The following is a 24,301-nucleotide window of genomic DNA, read 5'->3' on the forward strand; positions in this document are numbered from 1 at the left end:
TTACCATTAATTTATATGGGAAAAATTTTTGAGCATTCCCAGGCCCAAAAAAAACCCTACCAAAGCAAACCAAATAACACATAAAACCTAAAATAACACTAACATATAGTAAAAGCAGGAATGATACGATAAATATACAGCCTATATAAAGTAGAAATATTGTTGGTACAGTGTAGTTTCACTTATCACAATTGGGAAGCAAGCAAGCCAAAATCAATTTGGAGAAAAGAAAATCGGCAAGTACATGCATGTGCACACAACTGCCCGCACAAGGCTTCACGGTCATGTTAGTCTTTCTTGGGGTAAACACGCGTATAAAGCGGGCGTCCTTTTTTCGTAAAAGCGAAAATCCTCTTTGGTTAGCAAAAACAGGTACTAATGTAGGTCTTTCGTAACAGCGAGTTGTTGTAAAGCGAACGTTCGAAAAGCGGGGGCCACCTGTACAGTGGATTCCAGTTAATTGGGCCACTGGGTAATTGGGGCAGCACTTATTTGGGTTGACTCTTAAAGAACGAAAACTAATTGAGAAAATAGACAGGATTTCCTTCGTTTATTTGGGACACCATGCCGCTTAATTGGGACAGGGGACTGTTGTTCAACTGTATCTAACCAGCACCTTGTGCACCGTTAGACTCTACACCATGTTTGGAGTGAACAGTTTTTAAATAGTGTTAGTTGTGTGTGTTTGTGTTCGAAAATAGTGATTTTTGTCACTGATAATTGGTGGGTAATAAAAATTAAGCAAATTCGGAATTGTTTTGCTCACTGTGGTTTCAAGCATTTAGGCTTGGAGATGCCAGAAACAGCTGGGAGTGAAAATGAAACTATTTCACTACTTCAACAAATTAAGAACTGCAAAGTATTTAAAGGTATCAACAATCAGCTTGAATGTTACAATGAAAATGAAGATTTGGAGGATGTAATCATTGAAAGCACGTTTGAAGGCAATGTATTATCTGCCAAGATGTCTGCGCTGATTTGTTTATTTACAGCCTTTCAAAAGAACAGTACATTGCTAGCTATTAGGAACTAATACACGGTTTTACTGTTATATTTGGTAGTGTTCCAATTTGTATTTCATTTTTGCCTCTATGGTACAGTGTAGTTGTCTTTAGTCTTCTGTCCTTCAGGGGTCTAATAAAGTGCTGTCTTGATGATAGAGTTGGCCTCTCTTCTCATTACAAGTCCAATCCATCTCCACTGATTCCTCTTGATGATTGTGGCTTTATCCTCTTAGTGACACTGAAGAATTAGAGCAGGGTTGGAGATCTTTCTTAGCTGGAGGATCTTCCAGAGGCTCATGGTGTGGAATGACGACAGCTTGGTGAGGTTGTTCTCTGTCGTACACCAGCATTCTGACCCATACAAAAGTGTGAACAGATACAGCTGTGGTACAGCTTCACCTTGGTGTGGATGCTGCACTTAGTTGATCCCCATATGTTGCTCATTGATCTGAAGACATTTGTAGCTTAGCTGAGTCTGCACTACATATCGTCCTTGGTTCCACTTTCCTGCCAAATGCTGCTGCCCGTGTAGGTGAATCTGCTCCACTAGTTGGCATATCTCACTCCTGTACGCCCTCTCATCTCCATCTGAGATTCAACCAACAATGGTTGTATCATCAGCAAATTTATAGGTGATATTTGAACTATGCCTAGCCACACAGTCATGGGTATAGAGAGAGTAGAGCAGTGGGCTAAGCACTCACCCCTGAGGTGCACCAGTATTGATTGTCAGCGAGGAGGAGATATTATCACTAATCCGCACAGATTGTGGTCTGCTGGTTAGGAAGCCATTTGTGGAGGGAGGTATGGAGGCCCAGGTTCTGTAACTTCTCAATCAGGATTGTGGGAATGATGGTACTAAATGCTGAGCTATAGTTAGTGAACAGCATCCTGACATAGGTGTTTGTATTATCCAGGTAGTCTAAGGCCATGTGAAGAGCCATTGAGATTGCATCTGCCGTTGATCTATTGTGGAGATAGGCAAATTGGAATGGGTCCAGGTCCCTTCCGTTTCGCTGAACACCTACGCCAGAGAAAGCTGGATCTCCTAGTGGCCACACATTTTAATTCCACGTCCCATTCCCATTCTGATATGTCTATCCACGGCCTCCTCTACTGTCAAAATGAAGCCACACTCAGGTTGGAGGAACAACACCTTATATTCCATCTGGGTGGCCTCCAACCTGATGGCATGAACATTGATTTCTCTAACTTCCATTAATGCACCCCTCCCCTTCACACATTTTGTGTGTGTTTCTCAAACCATTTCATCACTGTAGAAGTGAGTGCTACTGGGCAATAGTCATTAAGGCAGTTCACATTATTCTTCTTGGGCACTGGTATAATTGTTGCCATTTTGAAGCAAGTAGGAAATTCCACCCATAGCAGTGAGAGTTTGAAAATGTCCTTGAATAGTCCTGCTAGTTGGTTAGCACAAGTTTTCAGAGCCTTACCAGGTATTCCACCTTGCAAGGGTGCACCCTCTTTAAAGACAGCCTGACATCAGCCTCTGAGACAGAGATCACCGAGTGCAGCAGGGATCTTCACAGCTGTAGGTATATTCTCCCTTTCAAAGTGGTCATAGAAGGTGTTGAGTTCATCTGGTAGTGAAGCATCACTGCCATTCATGCTATTGGGTTTCGATTTGTAGGAAGTAATGTCTGGCAAACTCTGCTAGAGTTGTCATACAGGTAGGAAGGAGTAGTGTTTGGATATTTTTGATTTGCTTTTTAGCTTGTTCAACACAATATTGTGGGCTGAATGGCCTGTTCCGTTGTTGTTCTATGATTGTAGCATTGGATCACAATCATGTTCACTTGCTTCCCTTTCTGCCTGACTCTCATCAGCCTACTGTTGATTGATTTCCACTCCAGCAAGCACTTCTCAATGCCTTTCTTCAAATTAACAGCTACACCATCATGATGCTGACCATCTTCCCTTCCTAAGTATAAAACAGTTTCATCAGTTGCTGCCTTTAGACTTTCAGACCCTGTCCATCTGCTTTCACTGGTGTCCAGTCTATGTAGATCGTAACAATGCATTTCTGCAGTTATTTGTGTCAGCTTGCCAGTGTTGTACATGGTTCTTGCGTACCAAAAACGAATTTTGTTCTCAATCTTGGCGCTGTTCAGGGCTTCCTTCATTGTGTCAGTAGCTTCCTCTTGGTTTTCACTGCTGTCAGTCATGCAAACCCCAGTTTGCACAGATATAAGATTTTTCAATGCTGTCTCCGTAACAATTTTTTTGACCAATCGGGGATGTTAGCCCTGAGCTGAACCCCTGAAGCTGGAGGACTGGAGAACCACTCTTAGTTTGGCTTCTACTCTTTGACCTGTTTGGCTCCAGCCAACATAGTTCTCTGGGTCATTGAGGCACGCAAGCCTCCAAACCCTACAACAAGGTTGTGGTCCTCTAGGAGGATTCTTCTCAGGTGATGCCTTTAAATTGGGCTCTACCATGATTTTTCCATATTGTGCTTGCATAAATAAAGTTTTTCACACATTCAATGAAGTGGAATTTTATTCTGTAACTCAAATTTTTGGGTAGTGATTTATGAATTTCGTAAGGGTAACCAAACTGGATGTACGATGAGGTCACCTGTATTACCAAGCAGTTCTCAGGCAGAGTTGGGAACTGAGCTGCTTAATGATGTGCTACATTTTATAAGAAAGGATTTGCAGGAAGTTCTGTTTGTTGTGTTAATAATAGGCGTGTAATTCACCATTGTCCAGGAAAGAATTCTCCACTTGGACAAAATTAATCTGCACTGTGTAAGAAGCTTTGAATTTGACATATTGTAACACATAATTGTACAATAGACTTCTCTATATCTGTTCCTCCCTCCATTTTTCATTTTGTTTTGAAGGTGAACCGTTTGATTCACTCTTGTTGAATATTCACTAAAATATTATAGTATATGAGGCAAATTGTGGTTAAGTGACTGTCAAAATAAAAATACAACACGCAATCGCAGTGTGCAAGGTTACACTAATTGTAGGATAATGGGAAAGGAGTGCTTTTTTTTCAGTACAGGTAGTTCCCGAGTTACGAACGTCCGACTTATGAACAACTCGTACTTACGAACCGAGGAAGGAGAACGCCTTCCGCCATTTTAAGTTGTTGCCGACTGTGTTGAGTGTGTAACTTTATATTTGGCTTAAATTTTTCTTAGCAAGATTCACCCTGACCCTGCCCCCCCCCCCTTCCTGGTTGGCTGGTGGTACAGTGAGATCAGCACCGGGCTCGAGAACGGAGGTTCCCGAGTTCAATCCAGTGACAGACTGCTCCCAAGCGCGCCGCATTGACGTCAAGCTCACAACTTGATCTCGTTTTAAAAAAAAACTGCCACCTCCAGTTTAAATTCCCATGCGGAATATTGAGGAGGATCAAATACCCAAACCCAGCACAGCCCCTATTTGTCCCATTTAACCTGTCTCCGTGCGGTGGACTTTAGGACCCGGGGAATTCAGTGCGGTGGTCCTTAGGACCCAGTGGACCTCAGGAGCCGGCGGAGGTCGGGACCCGCCACCCTCAGTGTTTCTGTTCCATTAACAGGAAGCGATCACGATTGAAAATAAAGTGGAAATAATAAAGTGTTTGGAAAGAGGTGAAACGTCATCAGTCATTGGAAAAGCATCCAGCTACAGTTGGTCAACGATCAGAACAATTTTAAAGGATAAAGTGAGAATAATGGAACATGTGAAAGGCCCTGCCCCGATGAAAGCTTCAATTATTACCAAGGAACGCAGTGGTTTAATTATTGGAATACATACGTTTCTTAAGTGTTTTATATGCATAGAAGGGTAAATTATATACTATATACTAAGACAAACGTTTGACTGACGCTAAATAATATCGGATGTACTTGTTCTGACTTACGTACAAATCCGACTTAAAGACGGACTCAGGAACGGAACTCGTTCGTTACCCAGGGACTGCCTGTATACAGTTTGAGAATTAGAATTTTCATTCAGCATAAGATAATACTGGATAAGTTGCACAGGCTCATTGTAAACTTCCAAAGAATTTTTTTTTTTAAAGCCCTTAGGAAAAACAGAATACTGAGTTTTAGGAAATCTTTTTTGACCATCGTCTTCCAGACAGGATATCAGAGTCATTATAATGGGCAAGCATCTTCACGGATTGTTTTCTATTTCAGGTCTGAGGATTCCAGTACCACCTCAACTATTGTAAGCAGAATAGAAATTAAACTTTCACATTATTTTTCTGTATTCAGTATCATCACTACTGAGTTCATTTTTAAGTGAATGTATGTAGTCAATTTAATAAACATTTAAAATGCTTTTATGTAGTAGAAGATTCTTCAATTCACTGAATTTATGACTAACTTTCTATCAAGAGTGATTTTGTACGCTAATGAATCATGCTTTAATTGCATTTCTTCATTGAACAAATGGTACTTATTTTATTTGCAAATTAAGATCTACCAAGCATGTCCGTGCTAGTTTTTTTTTAGAATACTGTAAGTTTATGATTTTCCTTGAAATGCATTGTGTTCTTCAATGTCTTGACCATTGTCATTGTCTTGTGATGTTATAAATGAGGTAGGTTGCCTTCCAGAGATTTGAAAATTAAATCAAGACTGAAACTCCAAGGAGGACTGTTATCAACAGGTGGATTCAGCAAATCCTATAACACTATTTTGGATATGTTGGATTCTGATCTTTTTTAATCTAAGGTTCTGTCAGAAATCAGGAAAGAGACACAAAATTTGTTGCTTCATGATTGTTTTATTGAGTGTTACTAGAACAAAAAAAATTTGAAAAGGGGACGGTGCACGATTAGAGCCTAGTAGCAGATGAGAGCAAAAGAGAAAAATGGCACTGCCTCATGGTCAGTTCTTTTTATACACTTGGATAAGAGACATTCCATTCAGATTTGCAGCTAAGAGTCAGTCAATCAGAAAGCCCCTTGCCAAATACTGCAGTATCAAAGAAGGTTCTAGAGCTTTCCAGATTCTAGGGGGCATACTTAACAACTGCATTTACTGTGGCCACAAGAAACAGTTGGTGCATATCACAAGTCCTGGTTAGACAATCTCTGAAGAGTATTGATAATGGCTAGGGTCACCCATCTTTTAAAGATACTGCCCAGAAGAAGGCAATGGCAAACCAAGGGCAAATATGGTCATGAGTTGGACCCAACATATTAATACCTTTAAGATCTTATTGGTGTTTTGCTCAATATCATGGTTACAGGTTCTAACTAAAACGTTCTGGATTACCCTGTTAGTAGAAAGGAACACTGGAATTAGGTGACTTTTTAACCATAATCTTTTTGTCCTCATAGTTTAGGACTAAGAGAGATTGTGCCCTCAAAAACTAAATTGTTGCATCTGGACCTCAAATGAGTAATATGTCAAAGTTGGTGTTCCATTAGAAATTTGTTAAATCTTGGGCTGAATCTTGCTCACTTTTGCCAGCAATTTATAGGGAACAACTGAAGCACCAAAGGTTAGACTGTACAGATATAGGAGATAAAATCCTTCAATTCGCTCTCATTCTATTTGATTGTATTAGAGTCACATACCACGGAGACCGTCCTTTTGGCCTACCCAAGTCACACCAACAATCAAACTCCCATTTACACTAATCCTAAAAGAATCCTTTTTATTTCCCACATTCTGTCCCACATTGCACTTACACACTAAGTGCAATTTAACTCACTACTTGCACATCTTTATGGGAGGAAACTGGAGCAAATGGAAGAAACAGGGTACACACACACAGGAGCTATGTGATAACAACTCTACTCGCTACTCGACTCTGCCATTCAAGAGACTGATGTATTTGAATCCAGTTACTCAAAGGGATAAACATCATTACTCTAATAAATACTTATTAGTAAAAAATAACAATTTTCAGTTGTATGAATAAATCTACAGCAAGTTATCACTTTAAAATATATCAATTAATATTTTAAATGGGCAAGTATATACTCTGCTGTGCTTTCCAATTGTGCTGATTGTGCTCTGCAAGGAGGTGCTAATGACCAATGGCAATGTTTTACAGACAGCTCATAAAACTGAGATACTCTAGTAAATACGTTTTTTTCTAGTAGATATATTTCTGAACTGCAAACACTGCAGTCTGGAGAGTGTAGTTTCCCTTTACGCCAGTGGTCCCCAACCACCGGGCCACGAGGAAATGATATGATTTGGCGATATGAAATGAGTCAGCTGACTCATATCGTTTCATACTGCCAAATCATATTGTTTCCTCGCGGCCCTGTAGCACGCTTTGCGGCCCGGTGGTTGGGGACCACTGCTTTAAGGGATGTATACTTTTGAACTGGCGCTTTTGAGATCTCCTGGGGGGGATTCAGCAAACTGGACTCTCCCAAGCGCCAGTACAGCCATCGCTTGCGGTGGATGCTATGTTGAGGACTGCTAGCGGAAGACGAACCTGTGCTCAGCCCTATTAATCCATGTCAATTAAAGCATCAAGCAAGATTAAAATTGTTGAGATTGAGAGTGGAAAATGAGAAGGAGTTCCGTGGCACCTGCCTGTGTTTGACCAGTCTCTTTCTCTTCACGCAGCTATTGTTGTGTGGAAGGTACAGGAGTCTTGTGTCCCACAGTGCCAGGTTAGGGAGCAGTTATCGCCCAGCGAACTTCAAGCTCTTGGACGGGCTTCACTCACCACAGCACTGAACTGGTTCCACAACTGTGGACTCTGTAGTTCATATTCATATGTAATTTGTTTGCTTTTTTTCACTATTTGCATGATTTCTCCTCTTTAGCACATTGGATATTTGGCAGTCTTTGTTACATTATTTTTTTGTGAATTCTATTGTGTTTCTGTTTTGTGGCTGCCTGTAAGAAGATGAATCTCGAGCTTTTATGTTGTTCACTTGTCAAGTTGAGTCTGACTCTTCGTGGCCTCATGGACACCTGCACACCAAGCCTTCTTGTTGGAAACTGTCTCTCTAAGATCCCCCAAGGTCATACACATTGTCTGAGTAATATCATCTATCCATCGTAGCCTCTGTCGTCCTCTCCTTCCTTTACCTAACATGAGTGTCTTCTCCAAGGAATCCTGTTTTTCTCATGATGTTGCCAAAATATCTGAACTTTTGTCTCATAATCAAGCCTCCTAGTGAGCAGTCTGGCTGTTTTTCTTCAACTATTGACTTGCTGGATCTTCTTGCTGTCAAATGAACTCTTTAACACTTTCCTCCAGCAGCCAAGTTCAAAGGCATCGATTATTTTGTATTCAGCCCTGCTAATTGTCCAGCTCTCACAGCCATACATCACAACTGGAAATACCATACATTTGACTATACAGATCTTTGTAGACAATGTTATGTCTCTGCTCTTCAGTATTTTATCTAAATTTGCCATTATTGCCCTCCCCAGAAATAAGCACTGTTTAATTTTGTGGCTGCAGTTACCAGCTATAGAAATCTTTGAACCGCGGAAGACAAAATCCATCATAGCTTCTACTTCTTTTCCATTTATTACCACGGAGTTAATTGGGCTGGTCGGTATAATCTTGGTTTTCTCAATATTGAGCGACAAGACAGCTGTTGCACTTTCTTCTTTCACTTTAATTAGAAGCTTCCTCAGATCCTCCTCACTTTCAGCCATTAGAGTAGTATCATCTGCATACCTGAAGTTGTTAATATTTTGTCTGGCAATTTTGATTCCATCAGCTGAGTCCTCTAGACCAGCATCCATCATGATGTGTTCAGCATATAGATTAAATAAGTAGGGTGACATTATGCAGCCTTGTACTCCTTTCCCAATCTTGAACCAGTTTGTTTTTCCGTGTTCAGTTCTAACTGTTGATTCTTGATCTTCATACAAGTTTCTCATAAGGCAGATCAGATGTCCAGGTTTATGTTTATAATAAATTTGAATTTTGAAAACTGATTCGTCGGCAATTTTATGTTTGTAATTACAGAAGTGAATTTTGAAAGAAGTGTGAATCTTAACCCAGTCAATACAATTTCAATTTCATCTACTTTGTCGATAAACAAATACCATAGGGCAGCACAGGAGTGTAGTATTGCCTCACAGTGCTAGTGATCACTGATTCCCACCATTGCCTGCAAGAAGTTTGTATGTTCTGTCTGTTAGTGCGTGTCTTTCCTCCCGGTGCTTCGATTTCTTCTCACATTAAGGTTAGTGAGTTGTGGGCATGCTGTGTTGGTGCCAGAAGCATGGCGCCACGTGTGAGATACCCAGCACAATCCTTGCTGATTTGATTTGGCACAAACAATGCAGCTCTTTGTTTCAATGTACATGTGACAAATAGAGCTAATCTTTAACCTATCACATTATGTTGTCTACTAGAACAATGGATGAAAAATGGAGGAAAATCTTCTGGTAAACTGAGGGAGGAATTCTGACAGATTAAGTACAAACCCCATTTCCAGAAAAGTTGGGATATTTTCCAAAATGCAATAAAAACAAAAATCTGTTATATGTTAATTCACGTGAACCTTTATTTAACTGACAAAAGTACAAAGAAAAGATTTTCAATAGTTTTACTGACCAACTTAATTGTATTTTGTAAATATACACAAATTTAGAATTTGATGGCTGCAACACACTCAACAAAAGTTGGGACAGAGTTAAAATAAGTTGAAAAGTGCACAGAATATTCAAGTAACACTGGTTTGGAAGACTCCACATTTAAGCAGGCTAATTGGTAGCAGGTGAGGTATCATGACTGGGTATAAAAGTAGTGTCCATCAAAGGCTCAGTCTTTACAAGCAAGGATGGGTCGTGGCTCACCCTTTTGTGCCAAAATTCGTGAGAGAATTGTTAGTCAGTTCAAAAGGAACATTTCCCAATGCAAGATTGCAGAGAATTTAGGTCTTTCAACATCTACAGTACATAATATTGTGAAAAGATTCAGAGAATTCAGAGACATCTCAGTGCGTAAAGGGCAAGGTTGGAAACCACTGTTGAATGCGCGTGATCTTCAAGCCCTCAGGCGGCACTGCCTAAGAAACTGTCATGCTACTGTGACAATTATAGCCACCTGGGCTCGGGAGTACTTTGGAAAACCATTGTCACTTAACACAGTCCGTCGCTGCATCCAGAAATGCAGCTTGAAACTGAATTACATAAGACCATAAGATATATGAGCAGTAGCAGGCCATTTGGCCCATCGAGTCTGCTCTGCCATTCAATCATGGCTGATCCAATTCTTCCAGTCATCCCAACTCCCCTGCCTTCTCCCCATACCCTTTGATGCCCTGGCTAATCAAGAACCTGTCTATCTCTGCCTTAGATGCACCCAATGACTTGGCCTCCACAGCCACTTATGGCAACAAATTCCACAGATTTACCACCCTCTGACTAAAGTAATTTCTCCACATCTCTGTTCTAAATGGACGTCCTTCAATCCTGAAGTTGTGCCAGATTCAAAAACAGTTACGAACCCTTAACCATCAGGCTCTTGAACAAAAGGGGATAGCTACACTCAAGAACTCTGTTATATTGTTATTTCATGCTTATTATTGCTGGTTATTTATATCTGCATTTGCACAAATTATTTACAGTTTACAATTCCTGATGTTTACAGTTTCTGTTCTATAGATTTGCTAAGTGTGCCCACAGAAACAGAATCTCAGGGTTGTATGTGGTGACATGTATGTACTCTGAACTTTCATTTGAACTTTGCCTGAGTGTTTGGCCATGCAGTTATGTGTGAGGAATGTGTGAGTTAGTGTACAGCAATGGGCTCAGCCGTGCAGTTATGTGTGAGGAATGTGTGAGTTAGTGTACAGCAATGGGCTCAGCCGTGCAGTTATGTGTGAGGAATGTGTGAGTTAGTGTACAGCAATGGGCTCAGCACATAGCTCTGGGTACACCTGTGTTGAGGAAATTTAATCTATCACCCAAAGACAGAACATCTGAAATACTATCTGAACTCGTTGTTGGAACTCCATGAATATTTTATTATTCCAGTGCACAAATTCTCTATGGTACAAAAGCAGATGCCATATAGTTGCACTCTACAGATGCTTAGCTTCTTCTGCCTCGAGGAAGCCATACATTAACTCTATGCAGAAACGCCGGCGAGTTCTCTGGGCCCAAGCTCATCTCAGATGGACCGAAAGACTGTGGAACTGTGTGCTGTGGTCAGATGAGTCCACATTTCAGCTAGTTTTCGGAAAAAACGGGCGTCGAGTTCTCCGTGCCAAAGATGAAAACGACCATCCTGATTGTTATCAGCGAAAGGTGCAAAAGCCAGCATCTGTGATGGTATGGGGGTGCATCAGTGCCCACGGCATGGGTGAGTTGCATGTATGTGAAGGTACCATTGACTCTGAGGCATATATTAGGATTTTAGAGAGACATATGTTGCCATCAAGGCGACGTCTCTTCCCATGCTTATTTCAGCAGGACAATGCCGGACCACATTCTGCTCGGGCTACAACAGCGTGGCTTTGTAGACACAGAGTGCGTGTGCTTGACTGGCCTGCTGCCAGTCCAGATCTATCTCCTATTGAAAATATATGGCGTATCATGAAGAGGAGAATCAGACAACGGAGACCACGGACTGTTGAGCAGCTGAAGTCTTATATCAAGCAAGAATGGACAAAATTTCCAATTGCAAATCTACCACAATTAGTATCCTTAGTTCCAAAATGATTAAAAAGTGTTATTAAAAGAAAAGGTGATGTAACACAATGGTAAACATGCCTCTGTCCCAACTTTTGTTGAGTGTGTTGCAGCCATCAAATTCTAAATTTGTGTATATTTACAAAATACAATTAAGTTGGTCAGTAAAACTATTGAAAATCTTTTCTTTGTACTTTTGTCAGTTAAATAAAGGTTCACGTGAATTAACATATCACAGATTTTTGTTTTTATTGCATTTTGGAAAATATCCCAACTTTTCTGGAAATGGGGTTTGTATTTATCTTCTGGAAATACAGAACTCAAAAATCTATACATTTTGATTTAAGAATAGAAAATGTTGATGTTTCTTCAAAGTTCATACAACACTTGTGCAGAGGAAGAGTTGACATTTTTGTTCGATGACCCTCAATTCAAAGTTTATGTAAGTTGTGGACTAGCCTATTTGTGAAAATTCATGTAACAATTGAGTGCAGTATGTTGATTTGATGGGGATCAGACATACTGTTGAAGAGCACTGACCGTTTGATTGCACTGTTTGCGACTATGAAAAGGCTTTCTTTAATAGCCTGCTGTACTGTAGATTAGGACTGTAACAAAGGCTGTTCTCAATTGTACTTGTCATAAGAATCTGTACAGCAGGAAAATAAATTAAAACTGATGTATACTGAAACATACAGTGCTTTATTTCCAAGCAGAATGTAAAGCTTCCATCTGTTTTGGTTTAATTCATCATGTGATAATAATGCATTTTTAATGGAAAGACCAAGTCATCTTTCTTTTCACTGCCCCTCCTCCACTAAAATCTGGGGAAAGTAACATTTTTATGCATAATCTATTTTGAAAATATGGATGATTTAGAATAGATTGTAAAATACTGACATAACAATACTTTTATGTGAATTTTTGGACTTTTCTGGATGGAATATATACACAATGTTTAAGCAGCAAAGGCAGTCTTTGACTAATCAGATAAACCCCCCATTTATTTAGTTTTGTAAGACACAGAATTCCTCTGACTGATTCTGAACTCTAGCAGTTACCATGATATTAACTTAAGAAGTTCCAAGAAGTAATGAAAGAGAAAGAATATATCAGAGTCCAAGGGACTAATCTAAAAATTCCAAGTTAATTTATTATCAAAGTACATATATACTACCCTGAGATTCATTTGCTTGCGAGCATTCACAGTAGAACAAAGAAATACAATAAAATCAATGAAAATTGCACACAGCCTGACGAGCAATGTGCAAAAGAAGAAAAAACTCTGCAGATACTAAATAATAATTTTTTAAAACCAGAAACAATTCAAGGTATTACAGGGTCCTGCCAGCAGTTTAACTCAATCTGATTACTTACACAATCAAGAGAAATATCATCTACCAAAATCTTGCTTTAAAATACAAACTCAAAAAGACACAGTACCTTACTATAAATACAAGCCTGATCTAATTATATTCCTACAGATTATATTACGACCAATCCATGATTACAGATAGGACGATTCATAGTATCCATCCAGATATAATACAGGATAACAAGGTCTTAATTAATAGATATGGCCATTCTAAACACACAATGTATAGAAATCAATAAGTGAAAAATACCAGACATTTGCTGAATTAAAAGAGGAAATTTAAAGACAGTGGAACATGAACAGGATACATTGTCCCAATACTAATATCTACAACTGGTATCATCTCAAAGTCACTACACAATGGCATTAAAGAATTAGGACTACAATGCAATGTTTATGTAATTCTCCAGTAAGCCACGATACTAAGCACCACCAGAATAGTCCAAAGGTTCCTGGTAATTGAGAAGTTGAGTGTGCTTGGTTATGCCCAACGGTTGAAGGGTAAATGCTGTTCCTGAACCTGGTAGTGTGGGACGCAAGGCTCCTGTATCTCTTTCCTGATGACAGCAATGAAAAGAGAGCATAGCCTGGTTAGGTCTTTCCATAAACTATATTTACTACAGTTTTGTAAATATTTTGCCATTAAATTTGGTTCCATCCTTCAGCCCCAGTGAATAATTGACCATCGTGTATACCATTCTATTTGTCTTTAATTTCCATGTCAGAGTCCATATGTGTAACTACTTCAGTACAGTAGTAATAGTTTCATTATCTTTTGGGAATGTGAGGCCCTTTAAATGAAAAAGCATGTGTAAAAGTTACCATTTCAAACATTTTTCCACATGCTCATCATTTACGAGCACTGTGCCTTCTTTAACATAATTGTTTAGTACACCAAATGTGGAAAGATTGCCATGCAACTATTTTAATCTTAGCCAGTTTTGTAATGAAATCATTAGCTAATGTTTAGGGATGGGTTAATAAATAACAAAAATAAATATACACACCACACAGGGTGCCAGACAAGTAAGTCCAAACATTTAGTTAACTTTTGACAGTAGTACTTTTGCCAAGACCCCACTACCGATATCCTGAATTTTGCCATTGTGTAGAAACTTAACTGGACTACCCACTGGACATGGCCACAAGAGACTGTAGCGAGCGATACACTTCACAACTCCAAAATACCTTTCCGCCATCAACAAGTCACAAATCAGAAGCATAATTGAATAACAACTTTGCAGAATAAGCATAGCTCTGATAATATCCAAGAGATTTGAGTCCAGCCTGAATATAACTCTGCTTAATTGATAACCCGTTCACTAAGCTAAATGTTCACATTCTGAACACCAACACGCAGATGCACTGCAGTTACACAGCAAGACTGTTTCCATAGCACTTGTTAAACCCATGACCTCTGCTGCCAAGAAGGAAAATAACAGGCACATTCAGAACTACATATTTATATTGCCATTCATTCCTACATTCAGGCACAGTATTTAGTGCATTTGCCTTCTAATTCCAGGGATCCAAGTTTGATCCTGACCTTGGGTGCTGTATGTGTGGAGTTTGCATGTTCTTTCTGTGACTCTGTGAATTTCTTCCAGGTACTCCATTTCCCTTCCACAGCCCAAAAACCTGCTGCTAAGTTAACTAAAAAGTTATCCTTTAGCATAGGTTTGTTTGTTCATTTTGTGCTTTGTCGTATGGCATAGGCAACGTGGTCTTTCCATGACTGTGATTGTTCTTGGAAAAGTTTTCTGCAGAAGCAGTTTTCCATTGCTGCCTTCTAGGCAATGTCCTATAAGACAGGTGATCCTCACCATTTTCAATATTCTTCTGAGATTGACTACTGGCATCAGTGGTCGCGTAACCAGGACTTGTGATATGTTTCAGATGCTTATATGACCATCCACCACCTGCTCCCACGGTTTCACGTGACCCTGATTGGGTGGGTCGGCAGGATAAGCAGGTGCCACACATTGCCCAAAGGTGACATGCAGGCTAGCAGAGGGAAGCAGCACTTTACTCCTCCTTTGGTAGGGACATCATACGTTAATGGGGAGAAAAGAACCAAAGGGGAGTTGTTGCACATCTATGAGAGAATAAGTTGCAGGAATACAAAGAAATAGGACAGGGATTGTTCTCCACCACCACCCCCCCCCCCCCCCCCCAGAAGTTGGCACGGGCCCAATTGGCCAACTGGCCCCCTTCTGTATTGTTGTCAGATGTAAGTTAAGGTCGAGATTGTGGTTGGATCTACATTTTTAAAGTTCCTGCAGAGCAGTATAGTGCGTATCCTTCAACCTTTAATACTGCATTGATTCAAGAAGGAAGCTGGGCCACAATTTGTTGAAGCACTTGGCAAAGAGCAGTCTCTGCAACCTTTCCTAGCACCAACATCATCCCATAAATAATTTTGTTTAAAGTTATTCGAGGTAATAGTATTCAATTAGGATTATTTCGATGTTGACTCAGCATAGACTGAACGGAGATATAGGTATAAATCAATGTGGTTGCAGCTTTCTATCAGTTAAATCCTATCAAAGTAAACATTATTGACTTTCTGTGGTGCATCTGTTATTAAGTATCATAACAATAATGGTCTGATGAAGGAAGGGTCTTGAATCAAGTGGTGACTCATTAATCAAGTGAATTACTTGTGCTGTTTCTTGATTGTTGCAACTGTACTCAGCCAGGAAAATCCTTTTGCAATCTTGGTTTCCCATTTGCCGAAGGGTCAATACATTTTGACTGATTCTTTAGGAGGCCAGAAATCATTTCTTAGGTCGTAATCTCTTCTCTGCTTTAGTAGAGTGACAGCATGTCTGTTCCAGCAATTTTTCATACCACCGCTCACTCCAAAAGATCTGTTGGTAAGGAAGAAATAAAGAAAGTCAAGTAAAAACAATTGATATACTGATGCAAGTGTCACTTCAGAAGTGGCTGAAATGAACAGGCCAAGAACCTAATGAAGTATTGACTGAGAATATTCAAGATTGGGGTTAACTCTCTAATTCTGGACCTGCAATTTTCCAGAGTTTTTCAAATGCAGAAACAATAATTGAAAATCAAGACAAAAAAATAGATACTGGAAATTTTAAATCAGAGACAGAAAATGTTTTTTTCCCGCAGTGCCAAGCAGCTCAGTCAACATCTGTAGACAGAGTAACCCTTTAATGCTTCAGATTGATAACCTCTCAGTTTTTACTTAAGGAAAATGATTATTGAGGACAATTACAAATGTCTTGTGTCAAGCTAGTTCCAGAATTCATGCCCCAATTTTCAAACCCAGCTGCACTCCTCAGTGCTAATTTTTTTTGGAATAAGATATGAATAATGAAATGTTACTGAAAAGAAAATAAAGGCCAAAGGTTTGTCTTGTGCTGGTATTGATTGATAATGAAAACTAGAGAGAGAAACCAAGAAATAATTTAAAGCAAGTATGCACCATTGTTTGTTTTTTTATGTTATTTGTTCAGTAAGATATTTTCCTTGCACAAAATCTGATTTGGAGTTTCAATTCAGTTTTAATTCAAGTAATGTGAACAGCAAAGGAGAATTTTAAGGTATTATGGTAAACAAGGGATATGGGATTATCCTACGAAAGAAATTCTGAAGTAAATAACTGAACTTACTAAATGAAGGAGTGGAAATGAAGATGTGAATTGCCTAGTCCTCCTATTTGGTATGACTGGAGTTGTAGGTGGTTAAATATCATTAGAGAAGAATGAAATGTGCCTAAAGTTCCTTATAAATCATGTTACCTGTCAGGAAACGTAAAGGAGGATTGACCCAAACACAGAGCAGTGGAAACAATTTAGTGGTGAGTGATAACTTTAATAATAAACTGCAAAATAACAAGCAGTGAGGAGCCACGAAAGAAGAGAGAGCAGATACTTAACACAACAAGGCAACTAAAGGCTAGGAGCAACTGGTCGAGGCTGGCTATGAGTGAGCAAGGATTGTGGATAAGAGCCAGGTTTAAACAGGCTGCAGGTGATGAGTTGGAAACAAGTGACACATGACTCCTGTTAGCTGAGTAGAGACTGAGAACCTGCATATGCAGGCCTGGCAGGATCCCACCTCCCTTCCCTCACGGCTATCTCTCAACAACCCAGATGATCCAGTTTGTGGTGGCAAAGCACCACAGAAATGTCCCCGCTTGCTGATTGGCTCTTTCTGATTGTCCATTGGTCTGCAGATGATATCCAGAGAACAAACTTATTGAGGCGCAGAGGAGGGAGCAGAAAGTTTGCCAGAAATAGGAGACAAGTTGTGGAACCCAGTCAGATACAATGTCCTGGGGGAAGCCAGAGAGGTGAATGACATGTTAGAGAACCAAGTCCACTGTCTCAGCAACTGATGAAGGTCCGGGGAGACCACTGCAGTGGGCTACCTTGGAGAACTGGTCCACCACTGTCATGATCACTGTGACCTCATCAGAAGGTGGCAAACACATGATGAAATCCATGGTGATGTGGAACCACAGGCATTAAGGAACAGCCAGGGACTGCTGGAGCCCAGAGGGCCACTGGTTGGAGGAACTGGACAGGGGACATTGAAGGCAGACAGCAATGGACTGACATACATTTGCTATCATGGTGGGCAACCAGAACCATAGAAAATCCACAGTCCGTCACATGTCTTGATGGTTGGAGAGGAATGAAGAGTGAGCCCACCAGAGTGCCTCAAAGCACATTGCTGAGGCATGTACATGTGGTTGTTAAGTGTGTTGGCTGGAATAGGCTCGTGCTGTAGGGGCTGGCAGATCTGGTTGTGCAGGCATGACGGTTTATCATAGTGAACACTGATAATGATGAGGCTGGAAAGACTCAGGATCTTAGTTTTTAAACTATTGTACATAACTATGAAAATAATGATTTTAGAATGTGTTGGAAAAGTAATGGCAGGTTTAATGTGGCAGTCATGTAGGAATCTCTGCAAAAGTATAGAAGTGCTACTTATTAACCTCATAATGAGTTTTGCCTCTCAGCCAGTGTGGAATTTTTTCTTGGACATTCAGTTTTTCAGCCCTGTATTTTGCCAGTATATGCTTCTATTATAGTGGACAACAAGGATTTTGCTTCCTGAATACTTTTGGGTGTACCTTACGGATTTTGGACTGCTATAATGCACCATTTTTTTAAAAAAAATCACCCCTACTTGTTATTTCAATTCATAATTCAAGTCAATTAAAATGTTGCCCATGATGTAATTTGAAAGGTTTTCTATATTGTCCCGGCATGGCTGAGCATCCAAAGGCAGGGTGGATGCCGCATGGCAGGACAGGTTTTAGAAAGGCTTAAAAAAAGCATCACGCACACACTGTTCTGTGCATTGCATTTACATGCACATGCACAATGTGTGTAGAATATTGTGTTTATTCATTGTAATAAAGTAATTGTATTTTCAAGTGTATTTGTGATAGCAAAATGTCTCACGAATGTTGCAACAGCCACGATATTTCTGTTATATTTGTAGTGAGCGTATGCTTAAATCTTAAAGGCCGAGCATGACTTATCTTATTAAGAAAGCTTATGAGCTGTACTTTGGGTGAAAAATTGGAAACCAAGACAAAGCCTGCGCTCCTCATGTTTGTTGTGCAACATTCACGGTCGATCTTAGATCTGGGCTCAGAGGTACTCCAAGACAATGCCATTCATTCACTGTCCTGATGATATGGCGAGAGCAGAAGGATCATGTGATAGACTGTTTCTTCTGTCTGACCAGAATGTCTGGTTTCTCTGCTAAAAACAAGAAATCCATTGAATATCCCAATCTCTCTTCAGCCATGAGACCTGTGTCGCATAACGATAGTCTTCCAGTAACAAAGCCACCAGAGATATGTAGTCTAGAGGAGGCAGACGAAGATGCCATGATGTATAAGCCAGGAATGGAAAATGACCCTGATACTGATACAGATGTTGAACCCTTTATGTCAAGTGAGCCTCATCTGTTAGCTCAATCTGAATTAAATGACCTGGTGAATGACTTGGGTTTGTCAGAGGCAAAAACAGAATTACTGGGTTCAAGATTGCAAGGATGGAATCTGCTGTAGCCAGGCACAAAAATTTCTGTGAAGGATTTCAATATTTGAAACAGATGTTTCCCAAAATAACTGTTGCCAAGATTAAGGAAGGCAGTTTTGTTGGTCCACTAATCAATCAAGTCATCAGTGGCAATTTGAAGAACTTCCAGTGGGACTGGAGAAAATTGCATTGAAGGCATTCAGAGAAGTTTTTGAAAATTTTCTTGGCAATTGCGGAGCGCCAAACTACATGCAGCTGGTTGACAACATTCTTTGAGCATACATAGAAATATAGAAAATAGGTGCAGGAGTAGGCCATTCGGCCCTTCGAGCCTGCACTGCCATTCAGTATGATCATGGCTGATCATCCAACTCAGAACCCTGTACCTGCTTTCTCTCCATACCCTCTGATCCCTTTAGCCACAAGGGCCATATCTAACTTCCTCTTAAATATAGCCAATGAACCGGCCTCAACTGTTTCCTGTGGCAGAGAATTCCACAGATTCACCACTCTCTGTGTGAAGAAGTTTTTCCTCATCTTGGTCCTAAACGGCTTCCCCTTTATCCTTAAACTGTGACCCCTCGTTCTGGACTTCCCCAACATTGGAAACAATCTTCCTGCATCTAGCCTGTCCAATCCCTTTAGAATTTTATAGGTTTCAATAAGATCCCCTCTCAATCTTCTAAATTCCAGTGAGTATAAGCCTAGTTGATCCAGTCTTTCTTCATATGAAAGTCCTGTCATCCCAGGAATCAATCTGGTGAACCCTTCTTTGTACTCCCTCTATGGCAAGAATGTCTTTCCTCAGATTAGGGGACCAAAACTGCACTCAATACTCTAGGTGCGGTTTCACCAAGGCCTTGTACAACTGCAGTGGAACCTCCCTGCTCCTGTACTCAAATCCTTTTGCTATGAATGCCAACATACCATTTGCCTTTTTCACCACCTGCTGTGCCTGCATGCCCACCTTCAATGACTGGTGTACAATGACACCCAGATCTCGTTGCACCTCCCCTTTTCCTAATCGGCCACCATTCAGATAATAATCTGTTTTCCTGTTCTTGCAACCAAAGTGGATAAGCTCACATTTATCCACATTACATTGCATCTGGCATGAATTTGCCCACTCACCTAACCAAGTCACCCTGCATCCTCTTAGCATCCTCCTCACAGCTAACACCGCCACCCAGCTTCGTGTCATCCGCAAACTTGGAGATGCTGCATTTAATTCCCTCATCTAAATCATTAATATATATTGTAAACAGCTGAGGTCCCGTTTACTCCCACTCTTTGCTTCCTGTCTGCCAACCAATTCTCTATCCACATCAATACCATACCCCCAATACCGTGTGCTTTAAGTGTGCACACTAATCTCCTGTGTGGGACCTTGTCAAAAGCCTTTTGAAAATCTAAATATACCACATCCCTATCCACTCTACTAGTTACATCTTAAAAAAATTCTATAAGATCCAAAACCATGAAGTGCACCATGTCACTAAAGATTCATTTTCTGCATTCCCATTTAGACTTCCCTGCAAATCTTGGTGCTGTCAGTGATGAGCACGGTGAAATGTTTTACCAGAACATTGCAGTCATAGAGAAGTGGTATCAGGGCAACTGGAATCCATCAATGCTTATTATCATTGGACACTTAAGCAAGAAGCCTCAGACACTGAGTACAAATGAAAATCATCAGCAGAACATTTTAGCTTAGTCAAACCATTGTAAAGCATCTGCACCGTTGTGCATTTAAATTCATTATATTCAATAAAAGTTAATTTCTTGTTTCTCCAAATTCCTACATGACGCAAGTAAACTGAAATTATATTTCTGTTCAGCTTCAAGTGGTCTATCATAACCACAAAAAATTTCTGAGGAAGCAACACTTAAAAAAAATTGATGTCCAGTACTATTCCTTATAAACGTTAATCCTAGTCAAACTTATACTGAAGTTAATGAATGTTCTTCTTCTCACATTAAACTTATGCTGCTGTTGGAATCATAGTTCCTGAATTATTTGCCTGTTTGGGAGCTACAAAGGACCAGGTACCCTGTCAGTATTTATCTCTTATTCCCTCTTAGGTTACAGGGAGCCAAGTAAGATCAAACTGCACAACTGCCTAGTAAGTATTTTTGGGGCATTGAGATTCCAGTTTTTTCATAAACAGGGACAAATAAAGTAGGATGTTTGCCTAAAGCACAGCCAAGTCCACTGCGTGCTAGAAAAGCAGTCTTATTATTTCAACTGTGACGGAACATTTACATTACAGTTATCTAGTGTGAGTTAACTGCCAAAATAATTTTCATTGAATATCATTTGTTAAAATTTTTGAGATTCTTTAAGTTTTGAGATTGAGTTATTGGTTAGACTGAATAGATCCCTTGGGTGAAATATATAAATCCTCATTGGCAGGTGTGAATTTCTGCTAAATTAGTCAGTTGGCTTATTATTGTAACGCACTGAGCTGCAGTGGAAAAACTTGTTTTTCATACTGTTCATAAAGGTCAACTCATTACAATAGTGCTTTGAGGTACTGCAAGGCAAAACAATAACAGTTCAGAATAAAGTTTTACAGTTAGAGGGGAAATGCACTGCAGGCAGACAATAAGATGCATAGTAATAACAGGTTGATTGAGGTCAAGCGTCCACCTTGTCATATTAGGAAATCACTCAGTAGTTTTATTACAACTGTGGCTATGGTGTCAATGTGTTTGGACCAGGACGAGCTGTTAGTGATGTTCACTCCTAGGAACGCCTCTCAGCTTCAGCACCATTGATGTAAACAGGAGCATGTGCATTGCCCCCCCCCCCCCTTTCTTGAAGCAAATGACCAATGTGACTTCACAGTGACCCTCTGAACTGGAGTGGAACTAGGTCATCTTCAGTCTTGAGCAATTGCTTCAAAGATTGTCCACTTTCTATTTGTAAGCCTAGGAACATAATTTGAAGTGGGCTGCTTTTGTGAATTTGAATCTTCACAGCAATAAGCTTCTTTCAGTAGAATATTGTTGATGGAGGAAATGTGGTCTTGGACTGGAATGCAATGCTTCCTCATCCCTCTCTGTCGTCAGTGAATTTGTTGACATGCGGTGGTATCAGGTAGAGTATAAGGGCATGGGAAGACTTTATTAATGTCACACTGCAGCAGAGCTCCACTGCTGCAGCTAATAAGTACTAATTTGGTCAAGAGATATATTTAGCTGACTGTGAAGAGTGTTTGTATTGGACTGTGTAATCAGACACCTTTCATCATCTTGTGACTAGACTCTTTGTACACTGTGTCTACATTAATATGTTCAGTTTATTCTAGCTAACAAGTACAGTACAGTATTTTGGATCTATTATAGGAGGCTGACAATTATTAGTCCATTTGTTAGCTCGTAACTTATGTGTCCTTGCTGCCTTTTATAAGTACACAAGAACAGCTGCCTGCTTATCTATTTTTTATTTGTCAGATGTTTTTCTTTCAATTAAATGAAAAGCTGATGCATACAAGATGTGAACACCCTGATTAGAACTGTAAAGCTAAGTGAGCTCTAATATACCCAATAGACTTGCTGTTGCAATTAATTATTGCTCTTAGGTATTCAAGTTTAAATTCCAGTTCAGCTGAGTTGTGAACAGATTGATTTCTAAGTCAAAAGACGATGTGGTTGAACTTGGATATTTTCAGAGCACATCACTTTGTCACTGACTGCAAATTGTGAAGGCTGTTATTATCCAGAGATTGCTGTGTGACATCCTGCAGTGCCATGAATCTGCTCATAAAATAAATATAAAAATAATCTTTCTGACGGAATTTGACTACATAGATAATTATTTTAAAAAAAGGTTTTCAGGACAAAAAAAGATTCTTAGGATAATTTTTGTATTGTTACTTAATTACACCTTGATATTTTTATGTTTGTGATATTTCGGCTTCTGATATAAACAATTCAACATGTACTAATGTTTTCCTCCTTTTGAACTTGGTGAAAGTTAGGTAAAATAAAGAACTTCTTCACTCCTTGATTTGTTTGAGGGGCCATTTCATCATTGTGATTGGTTGCTCAATTGCTGGATGACACAACTGTTGCTGGGTGCCAGAGCTATACAGGTAGCTCATGCTAGAATGAAATTAATATTGAGGAAAGGTGAAATACATGCCATAGATGTTGCTACTGTGAAACTAAAACTCTATTTTGGCAGGATTGCTGTGTTCTTTAATGCTTTTATGAAGTGATAAGATATTTTCAGTTTAGCAATTAATAGATGGCTGATAAACATTGGTATATTTACTTGGGTTATCATTTTCCCACTGTTGAATTTGGTTGGGAATTAAATGCTGATTTCATTTTTGAGCCTGCAGTACTGATTGATATCAACCTTGATTTTAAAGCAGATAGTAATTCAGGCTATTTTTAATTGCAGCCAATGACTTCCCTGTTGAATTGTTTTACAAATACTGCACATGACAGTCCTTTTGATGAAGTATCCATATAATATGTTATATGAACATGTTACTGTAGAACTTTCAAACTTTTAGATCATCACACTGTTGTTTTCTCACTCATGACCATAGTTCAAAAGTTCACTTTATTATCAAAGTATACAACTCTGAGATTTGTCTTCTCCAGATAGCCACAAAACAAAGAAAACGATAGAAGTTCAAAGAAAAACATCAACCCCCCCCCCCCACACACACAAAAAGAAGCACTTACAAATTGCTGCAGAGCATCACTCCCTCCCCACACATACACAGAAAAACAAATTGGGCAAACTGCAAGAACATTAAATCCCAACTCAAATCACACCAAATTGAAATCGCACAGCAGCAACAAGATCAACAATCCCGCCCCCCCCCCCCCGCAGAAAAACAAATTGGGTGAACAACAAGAGCATCAAATCCCAACCCTCCCCACCCCCCTGCACAAAATAAGAGTTACCTATCACACAAATTAAATTGCTCAGGGCCAGAGCTTTGACTTCTCTTGTGTTATCTTGCCTTTAGAATACTTATTTCTCTTTAGGATGTATATATCCTGTGCTTTCTGAATTGCTTCCAGAAACTCCAGCCATTGCTGCTTTGCTGTCATTCCTGCTTTCCACCTAGCTCCCTAAAATCTCTCTTCAGGACGTCCTCGTCTTTTCTACCTATGTCATTGGTGCCAATATATGCCAAGACTTCTGACTGCTCCCCCTCCCCCTTTTGAATGCCGTGAACCCGATCCAAGACGTACCTGGTACCTGGGCAACAACATACCATTTGGGTGTCTCCATTGCACCCACAGAATCTCATCTCTGTTTGTT

At 39.8% G+C, this 24,301-nt stretch overlaps 1 protein-coding gene across 1 annotated transcript in view; it reads left to right on the top strand.

The window, feature by feature from the left end:
- Positions 1–24,301, top strand: part of ranbp10 (RAN binding protein 10) — a 136,823-nt gene that overhangs the window by 66,350 nt on the left and 46,172 nt on the right. The gene's annotated exons all lie outside the window — the stretch shown is intronic.

This window comes from Hemitrygon akajei, chromosome 17 (assembly GCF_048418815.1).
Source record: "Hemitrygon akajei chromosome 17, sHemAka1.3, whole genome shotgun sequence".
NCBI classification, from domain to species: Eukaryota; Metazoa; Chordata; class Chondrichthyes; order Myliobatiformes; family Dasyatidae; genus Hemitrygon; species Hemitrygon akajei.